Below are 14810 nucleotides of genomic sequence, written 5' to 3' on the forward strand. Positions count from 1 at the left end.
AAAAGAGAAAGAGGAGCGCGAACGTAAAGAGCAAAAAGAGAAAGACGAGCGCGAACATAACGAGCGCGACCGTCAACACGCTTTGGAAATGAAGCGTCTCGAGGTAGAGATGGAACGCGCTCGTAATGGAAGTCAGGCACACGGTGCAGGAGAACGGGTATTGTTCAAAATGACTGACCTGATGCGGCCGTTTAAGCTTGGAGAGGACATTGGTTTGTTCCTGGTTAACTTTGAGCGAACGTGCGAGAAGCAGGGGTTCTCTCGGGAAACGTGGCCACAGCGCTTGCTCACTTTGTTACCCGGCGAGGCGGCCGACGTAGTCGCTCGCTTGAAGAGAGAGGAGGCAGAGGATTTCGACCAAGTGAAATCGAGTCTGCTAAAAAAGTACAGGCTGTCAGCGGAGGCGTTCCGTCGGAAGTTTCGGGAAAATGAAAAAGGCAGAAGTGAGTCATATACAGAGTTTGCCTACAGGCTTATGTCGAACATGCAGGAGTGGCTCAAAGAAGAGAAAGCGTTTGGTGACCACGAGAAAATTCTGCAGTGTTTCGGGCTAGAACAGTTTTATAGTCGGTTACCTGAGAACGTGCGGTACTGGGTCTTGGATAGGCCAGACGTTAGTACAGTGGCTAAAGCCGCCGAGCTAGCCGAGGAGTTTGTGACGCGTCGGGCTCGCGGAGCTAAGGACGGTCAAAAGGGTGAATTTGGCTCCAAGTCTGAGAGGCCGAAGTTCACACCCATGAGAGCAAGGGGGGACACGCGTAGTGCGGATGCGAGTGAAAGCAGTCCGACCGAACGTAAGAAGACGGCGGCAGCCGAAGCCGAACGCAGAAAGCGGTTCGAGAGGAGGCAAGCGCGCGTGTGTTATACGTGCCAGAACCCGGGTCACTTTTCGGCGCAGTGTCCAGAAACAAAAAGAAAAGTCGTGTGTTTGTCATTATGTAGCACTGACGAGAACATGAAGCTTCTCGAGCCTTACATGCGAGACTTCCTCGTGAACGGGAAAGAGTGCCGAGTGCTTCGTGATTCCGCAGCTACAATAGATGTAGTTCACCCCTCTTACGTAGAACCCGATATGTTCACGGGCGAGTGCGCATGGATCAAGCAAGCCGTGGAAGCTCATAGCGTGTGTCTGCCCGTAGCAAAAGTGCTTATTGAAGGACCTTTCGGAGCACTTGAGACGGAGGCCGTAGTGTCATCTATGCTGCCCCCCCCCCCAGTACCCGTACCTATTTTCGAACAGGTCCGATCACCTCCTGCGCGAGAAGGGGCTTTTGTTTGGTGAGGCTAGCGTTCAGGCCTTAACCGGATCGAGAGTTCGGGAGCTCGCTGCAAAGGCGGTAGTTGCGGGGCCGACGTTGTCGAACAATGAGAAAGGGTCGGAGGCGCAACAAGCTGATATTCCGAGCACGTCAGAACTGGATAAAATTGAGCCTGTAGCGTTGAAGGCACCAGGTACTGGAGAGGAAATGCCCGACACGGGCAAGTTAGAAGAGCTTCCGGTCGAGCTTCCGGGACTAAGCTCAGTGACGAACAGGGAAGACACTGATCAGGTTATTAGTGACTTACTCAGTAAAGCACCGCTGTCGCCTGAGCAGAAAACCGAACTACACCAACTCTTACAAGAGTTTCAAGGTCAGTTCTCTGAGAGGCCTGGTAGGACTTCTGTCCTTACTCATGATATAGAACTTACCTCCCCAGAGCCAGTACGATCCAAGGTGTACCGGGTGTCACCCCGCCAGCGCGATATTATGGAGGCTGAGGTAAAGAAAATGCTACAGCTCGGTGTTATTGAGGCGGGTGAGAGTGATTATACCTCCCCTTTGATTTTAGTTGAGGTACCGGGCAAGGAACCTCGTCCTTGCGTCGACTACCGCAGGCTTAATTCCATCACTAAGGATCAAATTTATCCGATCCCTAACATCGAGGAGCGCCTTGAGAAAGTTAGTAGCGCTCAGTTTATTTCCACCCTAGATCTTGTCAGGGGTTATTGGCAGGTTCCACTTACAGAAGAGGCTAGTAGGTATGCGGCGTTCATTTCACCAATGGGAACATTCCGTCCTAAAGTTTTGAGTTTTGGTTTGAAGAACGCGCCATACTGCTTTTCAAGCCTCATGGACAAAGTGTTGCGGGGACAGGAAGAATTCGCTTTACCGTATTTAGACGACGTAGCGATATTCTCCGCATCCTGGTCTGAGCATATGGCACACTTGCGGGCAGTGCTAACCCGCCTGCGCGAAGCGGGCTTGACAGTCAAGGCTCCCAAGTGCCAATTAGCACCGGCCGAGGTTGTCTACCTCGGTCACGTGATTGGACAGGGTCGTCGCCGCCCCTCTGAAATAAAGGTGGCCGCTGTGTGAGACTTCCCGCAACCGCGCACGAAGACCGATATTCGGTCGTTCTTAGGTGTCGCCGGCTACTATCAGAGGTACATCCCCAGGTACTCCTATATCGCGGCTCCCCTGACGGATGCTCTAAGAAAAACAGAGCCCCAAACAGTCGTCTGGGGCGAGACAAAGGAAAGAGCTTTTAGCGCCCTAAAGAGCGCCCTAACAAGTCAGCCTGTGCTACGATCGCCAGACTACACAAAAGGGTTCGTTGTTCAGTGCGATGCTAGTGAGGGAGGCATGGGCGTTGTACTGTGCCAAAGGGACAATGGAGAAGTGGAACACCCCGTCCTGTATGCTAGTCGTAAGCTGACCTGTCGTGAGCAGGCGTACAGCGCCACCGAGAAAGAGTGTGCGTGTCTCGTGTGGGCCGTTCAGAAATTGTCATGCTACCTAGCCGGCTCGAGGTTTATCATTGAGACGGATCACTGCCCTCTCCAATGGCTGCAGACCATCTCTCCCAAAAATGGCCGCCTCCTGCGCTGGAGCCTCGCTTTGCAACAATATTCCTTGGAGGTGCGTTACAAAAAGGGGAGTCTCAACGGTAACGCCGATGGCTTAAGTCGAAGCCCCTAACGTAGGAATCCGCCTCAAAGTTGTTTGTTAGTGATGTTTTCTTCCTGAGGCAGGATTTTTAACATATTGCTTTTGTTTAGTGTTTCAAAGTGATTATGTGCTTTCTTGTGCAATTTTCCAATTTGTGGACGCGTTCTGAGTGCTGCTTGACTACTGTAAGGAACTAGGCAGTAGTATAAAAGGGGAAAGAGCCTGGCAGAGCTTAGTGAGGGTTGTCTCGTACTTGCTAACTGAGCGGTTGCGTTTCGGCGTAGTTCTAACGCTTGCTGGGAACGAGCACAAAAATGGCAACTCTCCCGAAGTGACTTTGCAGTGTCCTGTGTGATCCTGAACCTGAGAACGAGGCCTTCTCTGTGCGCTGCGCTCAAGCAACGTCGAGGGACGACCGGTTTCGATTACGAGCATCATCGAGCGACATCCCTCTGGACAGCGGATGCAGTCCCCTGACCATCGGGATCTCCTTCTCCCGGCGGGGCGGTCTGTTACGTTTCGCCTGCGACGCGCGGTATAGCCGGCGCGGATGCAACGGACGCCGGGGCTTCGTTCAAAGTGGCGGTCATTTTGGGCCCGTTCAGTGCTGCCGTAACACCTCCCGCCAAGCGCGTCCAGGCAGGTTTCAATGCCACGTGTCGTCGTGTGTGCGTGTGTGTGTGTGTGCATGTTGGTGCCCACGCTTGTCAAAGCGCGGCAGCCGGGGAGAGGAGCTCCCCAACTGGGAGGCGAGGAGGTCTGACCGGCGCCGGCCCGGCGGACGCGCCCGTCACGTCTGAACATGAACGAGCGTCGCCGTATCGGGCGACTCATCCCAAGCCGTTCCTTCTTGCCCTCGACTCCGAAGGTATAAAAGCCGCTGCCCCGGACGCCAGGGAGGGACTTCATTTCTTCCTTCGAGTAACGTGGTCGCCCTGACCGGCTGCTCTTTTGCGATGCCAGAATAAACAAGTTGTTCTGTTGCCAGTCGACTCATCTTTTGCCGGGACCTTCGGATGTTTCCAGCTTTGCCCCAGGCCGCCAGGCCAACGCTACCCTTGGGGCTTGCAACCCTTTTGCAACATCCCCCATCGCCGCATCAGGCTGAGGAGGTCGACGCCGGAGAAGAAACAGGTGAGTCGTCCTTGCACCATGCCGTCATAGCCTTAACTTAAGAAATAATTACGCGGTCGTCCTGCAGTCTGGCCCTTTCTTTCACACGACCGCTAAACGATGAACGTTCTCTTCCAGGTGTTTATGTGCAGACAGACATGGGCATGAGCGACATTGGGGCATTAGAACAAGAATGCATCAGACTCAACGACTGCGTGTACACTACACGTTCCGAAAAGGTGCAGCTTGAGATGACCGAAGAATCATTGAGAAGTTCAGAGCCCAAGGTAGTATTCTACACAAGGATGGCAAGCTTCACAATGCTTCTTGCAATTTTCAGAATGCTAGAGCCATTTGTTTCACACAGTGTGAACAACAGCCTGGCAAAGTTTCAAGAATTTGTGTTCTTCCTGATGAAAATCAAGTTAATCTTCAGAATGCTGACCTGGCCTTCAGATTCAATGTGTCTGAATCTACTGTCTCACGCATTTTTGGCAAATGGCTTCATGTAGCTCACTGCCGCTTGAAGTCTCAAGTTATGTGGCCTGAACGAAGTGCGCTGCAGCGCACCATGCCGCAAGCATTCTATGATTCATTCGGCAGTGATGTGGCCGTCATCATAGACTGTTTTGAAATCAAGATTGAGAGACCGTCCTCATACTTGCCGAGGAGTGAAACGTGGTCGACTTACAAAGGCAGCAACACTGCAAAGTACTTGATAGGGATTGCCCCACAGGGTATTGTCACGTTCATCTCGGAGGGCTTGGGAGGCCGAGTAAGTGACAAACATATCACGGAACACTGCGGGCTCCTAGACAACTTGCTTCCTGGAGACGTTGTTCTAGCAGATCGAGGGTTTAACGTCGCAGACAGTGTTGGTTTCTACCGTGCCCGGCTACATCTGCCAGCATACACAAAAGGCAAGAAACAGCTGTCGGCTGCAGAAGTGGAAAGCACAAGGAAGCTTGCTAATGTACGTATTCACGTGGAAAGAGTAATTGGACTCATAAGGAACAAGTTTCTGCTGCTGAAGTCTGTCCTTCCGATTGGCTATGTGACATGTCGTCAAGGTGACAGTATCACTCCACTCGACAAAATTGTGGCCGTGTGCTGCGCACTGTCCAATTTATGCCCTTCGATTGTCGCAGCATTGAAGGAACCGAGCAAAGAGAATGTGCCCGAATCTGTTGATGGGTGCCCACCATAACTGGGGATATATGCACGAGTGCAAGAATGTGGTCATGGACAGAGATGTTTGTGGGATGCAGATTAGCAGAAAATAATTTATTTGTGCCTTCTCTCACTAGCCAATCAAATGATATTTTCTCGTGGTATGGAGCATACATATCTCCTCATGCTTTTTGCCTCAATACACAAAACTAAATTTTTCTGGAATTCGGCATCCTACAAACTTTTGTTATCACTGTGCCTACTTTTAGAGGTGTGGGCGTAAGCAAGTACAGCACACTATAATGCTCTGGTTTGGTATGGTTTGCAGTTTGCACGAGGAATGCATGTGTATACTGATTTCTGGTGGTATATGTGGTTCTTCCCTGCCCTTATATTTTTGTCAGCTGCATATCAGGTGTTCAGAATTAATTTTAGCAGTTGCCATGACCAACAAGTACCCTTTCCTTCTGTATTTACATTTTTGTATTTGTAATAAACTACTTCATCCTCAAACATTCCTTTCTTTCCGTATTTTCATTTGTGTATTTGTAATAAACCATTCAATCGTCAAACATTGCCATGTGTGTACAGTTCATATGTGAAAACTTCAATGAGTTCATTAGGTTCTGCTCAGAGTGGTAGCCAAGCTGGTGCAAGACTTCAAAGCTTTTTATGACGCAGACTTTGGGTCAACTGAACAGTTGGATGCCAGTGGTTGGCATGGATAACACACAAAAAATGCCCGTGTGCTGTTCAGTGCACGTTAAAGAAAACCTCGGGTATGACAAGTTGTACTGTCAAGAATGTTGGGTGGGCTACTGCACTAAAAACCCTGTTTGCTGTTCGGTGCATGTTAAAGGACGCTTAGGATATGACAAGTTATACTGTCAAGAACAATGCTCAAAGTTCAAAGCAAACATCATGAGTTAATGTATCATACCTCCCCTTTTCGTACCGTACATGAAGTTGCGGAATCAGTGGGTAGCTCTTTGATGCAAGGAAGTGAAAGGCTACGAAGCTACATAATTGCTTGTTTTGGCTGCAGTTTCAAAACACTTATAGACAGCAACTGTTGTACGGTACTGGTATGGTTAGGCTTGCACTGATCTGCTATCAACAGCTCCATAAACCCTGACAGACAGTATTTCCCCAACAAAGCAACACATGGGAAGTGCAACTGGGCACAGGGTATAATGCACTGAGCTTTTATAACAGTACACATATGTATTACAGAGGAAAGGAGAACTAAACATCCGCTGTATAGATGCATAGAAGTTGGACGCAGTTTGAAGCACACTGAAGCATCTGCTACCACCACTACCCTATGCAATAAAACCAAAATTAAGCAAGCTGTTTCTCTTCACCTCCTCGGCACTGTGGGAAATACAACTGCTTAGTTTTAGGTGCTCGGGTCAGTCCGACGCAAGAAAAATGGAACCATTTGTACACGCAGGCTTCACTGTCGCAAGCAACCATTTTGCCAGTCTCTGGTCCATTACAATAACAATACGCCTGTTTACACAATGCAGTTGTGCCAACGCTGTCCTTCTGCCTGGTGAAATACTTGGCATACAGTTCAGGGAGCACTGCATTCACAAAGAACCTTTCTGAAATTGAGAAGATGTTTTCACAGAAATCTTCATCCCACTTGATGCGTTCTATGTGAAAACTCCGTGCCCAAACTACAATGTCGCAATACTTCACTTGGCACACAGCTCTCTGTGTCTGCACTTTATAATAATATGCATGGCTTTTCTGAAGCTTCATGATCCCATTAACTTCAGTCAGGCACGTGTTTTCATCAATGAATGCAGTTGCATTCCTAAGCACGTATGGGCATTTAAACTCTGCCACACCTTTTCCACAGCAGCTACACGAGACCAGAGCATCTGGTGTAGCCCCAGCAAAAGGGTACCTAGTGCTGAGGTGCAGGCCTGACTTTGACAATTTGAAATTGTGATGTTTTGTGCCTTAACTATTTGCATGAGCTGCTAAGGCATTCTCCTCATGATTCCTACCCCACATGATAGCTGGCGCTTTCATAGTTCGGGCTTCCGGATAGCAAATCTCTTTGATTAGGGACACACTAGGATTTGCTACTTTAGTGTGGCATGCTTTCTTCATTAAATAAGCAGTTATTCTTCCTGCTCTGTAAAGGAACCAATGTGGAGAGTCACTCCGCTGCTTCGTTAATGACTCTACTTCCTTTACAGTGCCCTCTGAAATGGTTAAATTAGACATGAGCTCTCTTGCTTTGTTCACGAGCACGTCGTAACTGTCGCCTAACGCATCGTCCGTGAACAGGTTTCTTAGGTGTGCTGCTGGCTTTTTAACTGGTTCCTGGAACACATCACATCTATCATCAAGCACAGAAAAAAGCGCTGGCACTGCACCATCTTTTCCGATGTCATCATAAAGTGCGTTCCACTCTTCTGGAGAAGGTCCTGGGATTTCCAACCTCCTCCTCTTCTGCTGACCTTCAGCACGTGTGCCATCAATCTGCTTTTTACGCCCTCTCGACGAAGTGAAGTTGATATCTCTTAGCCGTTTAAACTTCACCTTTACAACATAGGCTGGCAGCCAGATAATTTTTCTGGGTGCATGAAAGTGAGTTCCTGATACGCACTGCAGTTTCCGCAGCAAAGAGACAAGCTCCAACATGCGAGCATATGTCTCGCCTGTACCTGCCATGCAGGTGCAATGGGCAACAAGCACAGTGCCATTTGTCTTGCATAAGATCCAGGCTTTAAGTGGGTGGTCGCTGAGCCGTTGGGAATGGTTGACCTGCGAAAATGATGTGAAGTTGTACATAACAGTGCACATTTTTTGTTTGCATAAAATGGGCATATGCATACCAGACAAAGTGGTCTCGGACAGAACAAATTTTCAGTGCTCCAGCATTGTAAGCGGACAGGCATAGTTTATCTTCATCACTGCATTTTTTCTAGTGAAACTTCTACTAATCGCCATGCTCCGCAAATTTCCCTACGCAGACGTCTGAAATTTTCCTGTCACTAAGCGCTGCCGCCACAGGCAGAAGCACGGTTTATTTTTCATTTCATAAATTCCAATGGTCATTTTTTTGCGTATGCTCACTGAGAAATATGCCAGAAAGGTTCCTTGAGCTTACCTTTGCGAGCAGAAGCACCTTCTCGTCTTGTAGGCGCACCGCAGATAGGCTTCTCACCTACCCGCTGGTGAAATAGTTATGCGCCTCTAATGATTTAAATGCTTTCATTTCTTCTAATGTAACAAAACTAGAGGAGTACACTAAATAGTTCGCGATATTCCCGTGAGTCACTGCAGGTAACACATCAGCGTCCATCGTTGTATCAACACCCAGTCTCAGCGTGTACGGGTCCCTACCGTCGCACATTTGCACTTTTGCTTCATAGCGTACGCGCGCAGATCCAACAAGTTCAGAGAAATAACTCGCACTGAACGGCTCATTCCTCTGAGGAGGAGGCATCGCGTCCGAATATGTAAGAACAATTCAAAGCGTCTAGGGAGCGGTCCGGTGTCACGGGTCTACGGAGCGGACGCACGCGCGCGGACGAAGCGAATGGTTCGGCAGCGTGGCCGCTAGCTGTTGATATGGCCGGAAGTGACGACACGTGCAAGGCATCTATAGAGCAACAAGGGAACCCTTTTAGATGAAAGTCTCCTGTCTTTGAAGGCGAAAACAAGTTTTAAAAACACTTCCTGACTTTACAATCCTCGCTCGAACTTATAAGCGCGTAACTTCTGATGCTAAGATACAGATGTCTTCCGCATAGATGGAAAAATGGCCCGGTTGTACCAGTAAACTGACAAAGACAACAGATGTAAGACTGCACAGCATTCCACGCTGTCCGACTCCTCTGGAGAATGTCGCTTAGGCCTGAGTCGGCATGAAAAGAAAGGTAACAAGCAAAAACTAAGCATCCAGCGGGGCACCCCACAACCGATATCGGCAGCTTGCAAAGCATCCAAAATCGTCTTTAGAGCTACACTGGTTTGTTTTCTGGTTCATGGTGGTTTAACGTCCCAAAGCGACTCAGGCTTTGAGAGACGCCGTAGTGAAGGGCTCCGGGAATTTCGATCGCCTGGGGTTCTTTAACGTGTACTGACATCGCACAGTACACGGGCCTCTAGAATTTCGCCTCCGTCGAATCCGCGTCTTTCGGGCCAGCAGCCGAGCGCCGTAACCACTCAGCCACCGCGGCGGCTCGAGAGCTACACTGTCGTACGGCACGTTGACGTTGACATCTAAGAATGACGTCACACTTAATAGCTGGAATGCATCCTAATCTAATGTTCAGGTTTTGGCATGGCGGCTCGTCTGTCGGAAATCTGGCCGGGCTCATGATATCCCTTCACCAACCTCAACAAAACAAATTTAAGAAAAACTGCGTGGGATAACAACCACGCAGAGAAAAACATTGTCACCGACAAACGGTTGACGTACGCAGGGCTGCTTTACTTACACGCGCAAGACGCTGTTGGAATGCGCTAGGCACCAGGCAGCTCGAGAGATGAAGACGAGAAAACATCTAGCCCCGATATGTCTCAAGGCTTGCCAACTGCCAGGTAATAGAGTTTAGCTGTGATACGGCGCCACTTTAGGAGTTAGTAGTGTGGCACTACTCCCCCTCTCAGAGAGACACAGACTCGGTGCGGCAGCAATGGGTGGCAGGACAAGGGTAATCGCGCCTGTCGGGCGTGCGATGTAGAGAAGCGCGAGGGGCTAGTGGGCGTGGTACGGCTTCATCCGGATGACGTGGACAACTTCGGAGGTCGGCCGCCTAGAAAATCGAACTGCTCCCTAGGGAAGAACTTCGTCGGTAACTGCACTGAGCTGGCGGAGCACCTCGTAGGGGCCAAAGTATTGGCGTAGAAGCTTCTCACAGCACCCTCGCATGCGTATTGGGCTCCACACTCAGACTTGTTCGCCGGGCTGGTAACGCACATTTCGGTGGCGAAGGTTACAGCGTCGAGCGCCAAGCACTTGCTGGTGCCGGATGCGCTCACGAGCGAGATGGCGGGCGGCCTCAGCGTAATCAACGAATTGGGCAGCACCGATAACAGAGGGGGTAGGGCTTGCTGAAAGCAGCACTGCATTCAGCATGGTTGTGGCTTCGCGACCATGTACTAAACGAAATGGAGTGAAGCGTGTCGTTTCCTGGACTGCAGTATTGTAGGCAAATGTGACGTAAGGGAGTATGGCGTCCCATTTCCGGTGGGTCGCGTCGACATACATGGAAATCATGTCGGCGATCGTCTTGTTGAGCCGTTCGATGAGGCTGTTCATTTGAGGGCGGTAAGCAATTATCTTGCGGCGACTGGTGCAGCTCAGGCGCTTAACCTCCTGCGTAACGGCCGAGGTGAACGCTGTTCCCCTGTCAATTTAAACGATGGTAAAAGTTCGATAAAAAAGTTCGTAATTTCGTCAGCGCTACCACGGGGAAGAGGTTTAGTCTCACAGTATCGGCTGAGGTAGTTGGTGGTGACCACAATGTAGCGGTTACCCAGCGAGGACTCCGTAAATGGGCCAAGTCCATGCCGACTTGATGGAAGGGGACCAGAGGCGGATCAATAGGCTGCAGTAGGCCGGCTGGCTTAGTCGGCGGCGTCTTGCGACGCTGGCACTCGCGGCAAGTTCTTACGTAATCCTTAACAACTGCAGCAACCCTGGGCCTGTAGTACTTTTGCCGTATACATGCCAATGTTCAGCAAAAACCCAGGTGACCAGATCATGGGTCATCATGGCATGCCTGCAGGACTTCGTCGCGAAGAGCCTACGGCACGACTAGTAGATAAACAGCTTCCGTCGGGCTGTAGTTTTCCTTATGCAGGATGCCGTCACGTAAACAGAATGACGACAGTCCGCGTGAGAAGATTCGCGGGGCAGACTGAGCACTTCTTTCCAGATACTCAAAGGGGCTGTTTTCACTGTCGTCTCTTTGGTGTAGATTGAGAATGGACGTGGAGCTGGCGCCAAGAAAAACTGAATCATCGTCTGGGTCAGCTCGGGGGTCCTCGATTGGAGAACGAGACAAACAGTCGGCATCTCTGTGCATCCTACCAGACTTATAGACGATGGTAACGTCGAATTTCTGAAGTCGAAGGTTCCAGCGTGCAAGCCGTCCCGAGTGATCTTTGAGGCTCGCCAGCCAACACTGCGAGTGGTGGTCACTGACGACCCTGAAAGGGGGGCCATATAACTACGGGCAAAATTTGGTCACTGCCTACACAATGGCCAGGCATTCTTTTTTGGTGGTGGATTAGTTTGCCTCGGATCGTGACAAGGTGCGGCTCGCATATGCGATTACGCGTTCGAGACCATCCTGCCACTGCACAAGGGCCGCACCGAGGTCGATCTTGCTGGCGTTTGAGTGTGCAGTTCAGTGGCGGTCGACTCGTCGAAGTGTCCAAGGATGGGCGTACTTGGGAGACAAGTTCGGGGGTCTTCATTGGCCTTCTGTTGCTCCAGACCCCAGAGGAATGGTTCGGAATTTTTCATGAGGCGGGTCAGGGCCTCAGCGATCTGGGAGAAGTTCGGCACAAAATGCCGATAATAGGCGCAGGGACCCAGAAAGCGGCGCACACTTCGCTTATCGGTGGGCACAGGAAAAGCAACCACGGCGACTGTCTTATCGGGGTTGGGGCTAACCCCTTTAGCACTCATGATGTGGCCCAGAAACTTCAATTCTTCGAAAGCGAAGTGACACTTTTCAGGCGTCAGGGAAAGACCGGCCGACCGAATTGCTTCGAACACAGCGCGCAGGCGTCTCGGATGCTCTTCGAAAGTGTCAGAGACGATGACGTCATCCAAGTACATAAGACAGGACTGCCATTTGAGATCGGCAAGAACCGTGTCCATCATCCGCTGGACGGATCCAGGAGCCGAGCACAGGCCGAAAGGGAGCTCTCGGAATTCGTTCAACCATCCGGTGTAATAAAAGCGGTCTTCTCAAGGTCACCTTTGTCCACCTCGATTTGCCAGTAGCCGCTGCGCAAGTCTAGCGAATAGAAGTACTTGGCGAGGCGCAGCCGGTCCAGGGAGTCATCAATGCGCGGCAGAAGGTAGACATACTTTTTCTGTGACGTTCTTTAAACGTCGGTAATCAACGTAGAACCGTAGGGTTCCATTTTTCTTAGCTACTAGAACAACAGGCTACGCCCACAGCCTCGTCGATGGCTGTATCACGTCGTCCCGTAGCATTTCTTGAACTTGGCGGCTAATGGCATCACGCTGCTCCGAAGAGATCTGGTAAGGTGGCTGACATAACGGTCGCTGTTTGGCGTTGGCGTCGACTATAATTCGGTGCTTTTTGCGCGGAGTCTCCCTAACATTAGAGGCCGAGGCAAAGCAGTCACTGAAAGACAGGATAACGCTTTCGAAGCAAGGTTTCTGATTACACGGGAGGTTCGGGTTCACGTCAGTTTTTATGGGAGTGGTCGGTGCTTCCACTGATGCCGAGGCTTCGGACAAAGCGTGCTGTCCCGCGAATTCGCCTAGTTCTTCGAAATACGCAATAACTGTTCTGCACCGCAAACACTGAGGTTCACAGCCAAAATTGGTAACCAAGATTTCGGTTCGGTAATTTTTCAGTTCAACAATTACGCGAGCAACACAGACTTGCCGGCCAAGGAGCAGCGACGTGTTGGTTTCAGCGATGCCTCGAGTTCCGGTGCTGTTATCGTAATCTACGGTAACCAACATGCTAGCTCTTAACGGGATCAATACGTGGTCGCCAAGGGCGCGTAACTTAGTTCTGCATGGCTCGGGATCGCCGTCAAGAGGGGTTGAGTGTAAAATGGCACGACTAGCTCCTGAAGGTTGATGACAGCACCGTACTCCCGAAGGAAATCCAAACTGAGTATCAGGTCTTTGGAGCATCCGGGTAGCACAGCAAAGCAACCAGGGAACGTAGCACCGAGGATCTGTATTCATGACGTGCAGACGCCAATCGGCGTAACCACATGCCCACCGGAGGTGCTGATCCGTGGTCCAGACCATGGGGTCAGACCCTTTTTGAGGGCCGTGGCTAACCGACTGCTCATTACAGAAAAATCAGCGCCGGTATCCACAAGTGCGGTCACATCGCGATTATCAGTGATTACTAGGATTTCGGCAGACATCAGTCGGTCACAGCGTGTCGTTGTCGTTGACGTCGTGAGGTCGAGTAGTCGGTCGGATCGTAGCCGCGGATTGTCGGGTGGAGTGGCGGCCCTACCCCCGGAGGACGCCGTCTTCAGTTTTCCCGATGTGGGGACGTGCCTCTGAACAGTCCAGAAGAAGACGGGCGGCTCGACGGAGAAAACCGCCTTGGCGATGGCGACCGGAACTGCCGTCGCTGCGAGGTCGTTCGCTGAAAGTTATCGAACAGGTACTGCTCGATGTCCCGCGGCCGTTCTCCGTAGCGTGGTCGAGGGGCGTCAGGTGAAAACCCCCTTAATCCCATTTTGCGGTAGGGGCAGCGGCGGAGGATGTGGCCTGGTTCGCCGCAGTTTTAGCAGAGCGGCCTATTGTTTGGCGTACGCCAAACGTGCGCTTTGCTCATGGTGGACCGGGACCCCTGCGGTACGGCGGGTATAGCTGCAATTGGGTACGCAGTGAAGGCACAGGAGTGCCGGGGAAAAAGGCTTGCCTCACTGGCCCAGGACGGCTTTGTAGTGCTTGACTGTATGTCATCACATAGGGCGCCGGCTGCGGAGTTGGTGGCGACTGAACAGCTCGCCGGACTTCATCTCGGACGACGTCCGGTATGGCAGCGACGCTGGCCTGTGGAGCTTCGGATCGAAATTTCTCCAGTTCTCCTGCGCACCAGGCTCCTCACAAGCTCTCGAAGCTCCTCTGTGGGTAGCGACGGGGGCGTTCAGTGGTGAGCGGCTGCTACACTAGCCTGACGGCCGTAATGCGCGCCCGTTCTTGCAGAGAACGCTCCATGCTTGTTGCCTCCTTGGCAAAGTCGGCCACCATTCTTTGCGGGTCAGGTACCAGTCCGACAAACAATTCGTTTGTGTCGAACGTGGCTAAAAGCTCTCGGCGAAAGATCTCCCAGTTAGTGATGGAAGCTTCGTGGTTCTCATACCACGTATTGGCCCAGTCCTGTAGTGCGAAGTACACGTTCCGTAATTTGCGCTCGCCGTCCCACTCGTTGGAGCCCGACACAAGGTCAAAGCTGGCCAACCAGTTTTCGACGTCCTCAAACCGCTCACCGTGGAATGATGGGGGCAACCGATGTGTGTGAAGGACTAACGGCTGGACATTCCCGGAATACTAACTTCTCTGGCTAGTCTTAGCGGACGTCATGGCCCTTACCCATGTTGTGAGTTGGCCGAACTCTGGTTGTAGGCCTCGCAGGCGGCGGCTGGCCTTGTGGACTGGCGTTGTAGCCACGCGTTGAGAACTGACGTAAAGAGTGTCTTCGAGGTCAACGTACATGGGCCGTCACCCTGCTCCTCCACAAAATATGTCACCGAGAAACGGTTGACGTACGCAGGGCTGGTTTACTTATACGCGCAAGACGCTGCTGGGACGCGCAAGGCAGCAGGAAACTCGAGAGATGAAGACGAGAAAACATCTAGTCCCGAGATGGCTCAGCGCTTGCC

Source organism: Amblyomma americanum, chromosome 6 (genome assembly GCF_052857255.1).
Source record: "Amblyomma americanum isolate KBUSLIRL-KWMA chromosome 6, ASM5285725v1, whole genome shotgun sequence".
In the NCBI taxonomy this organism is placed as follows: Eukaryota; Metazoa; Arthropoda; class Arachnida; order Ixodida; family Ixodidae; genus Amblyomma; species Amblyomma americanum.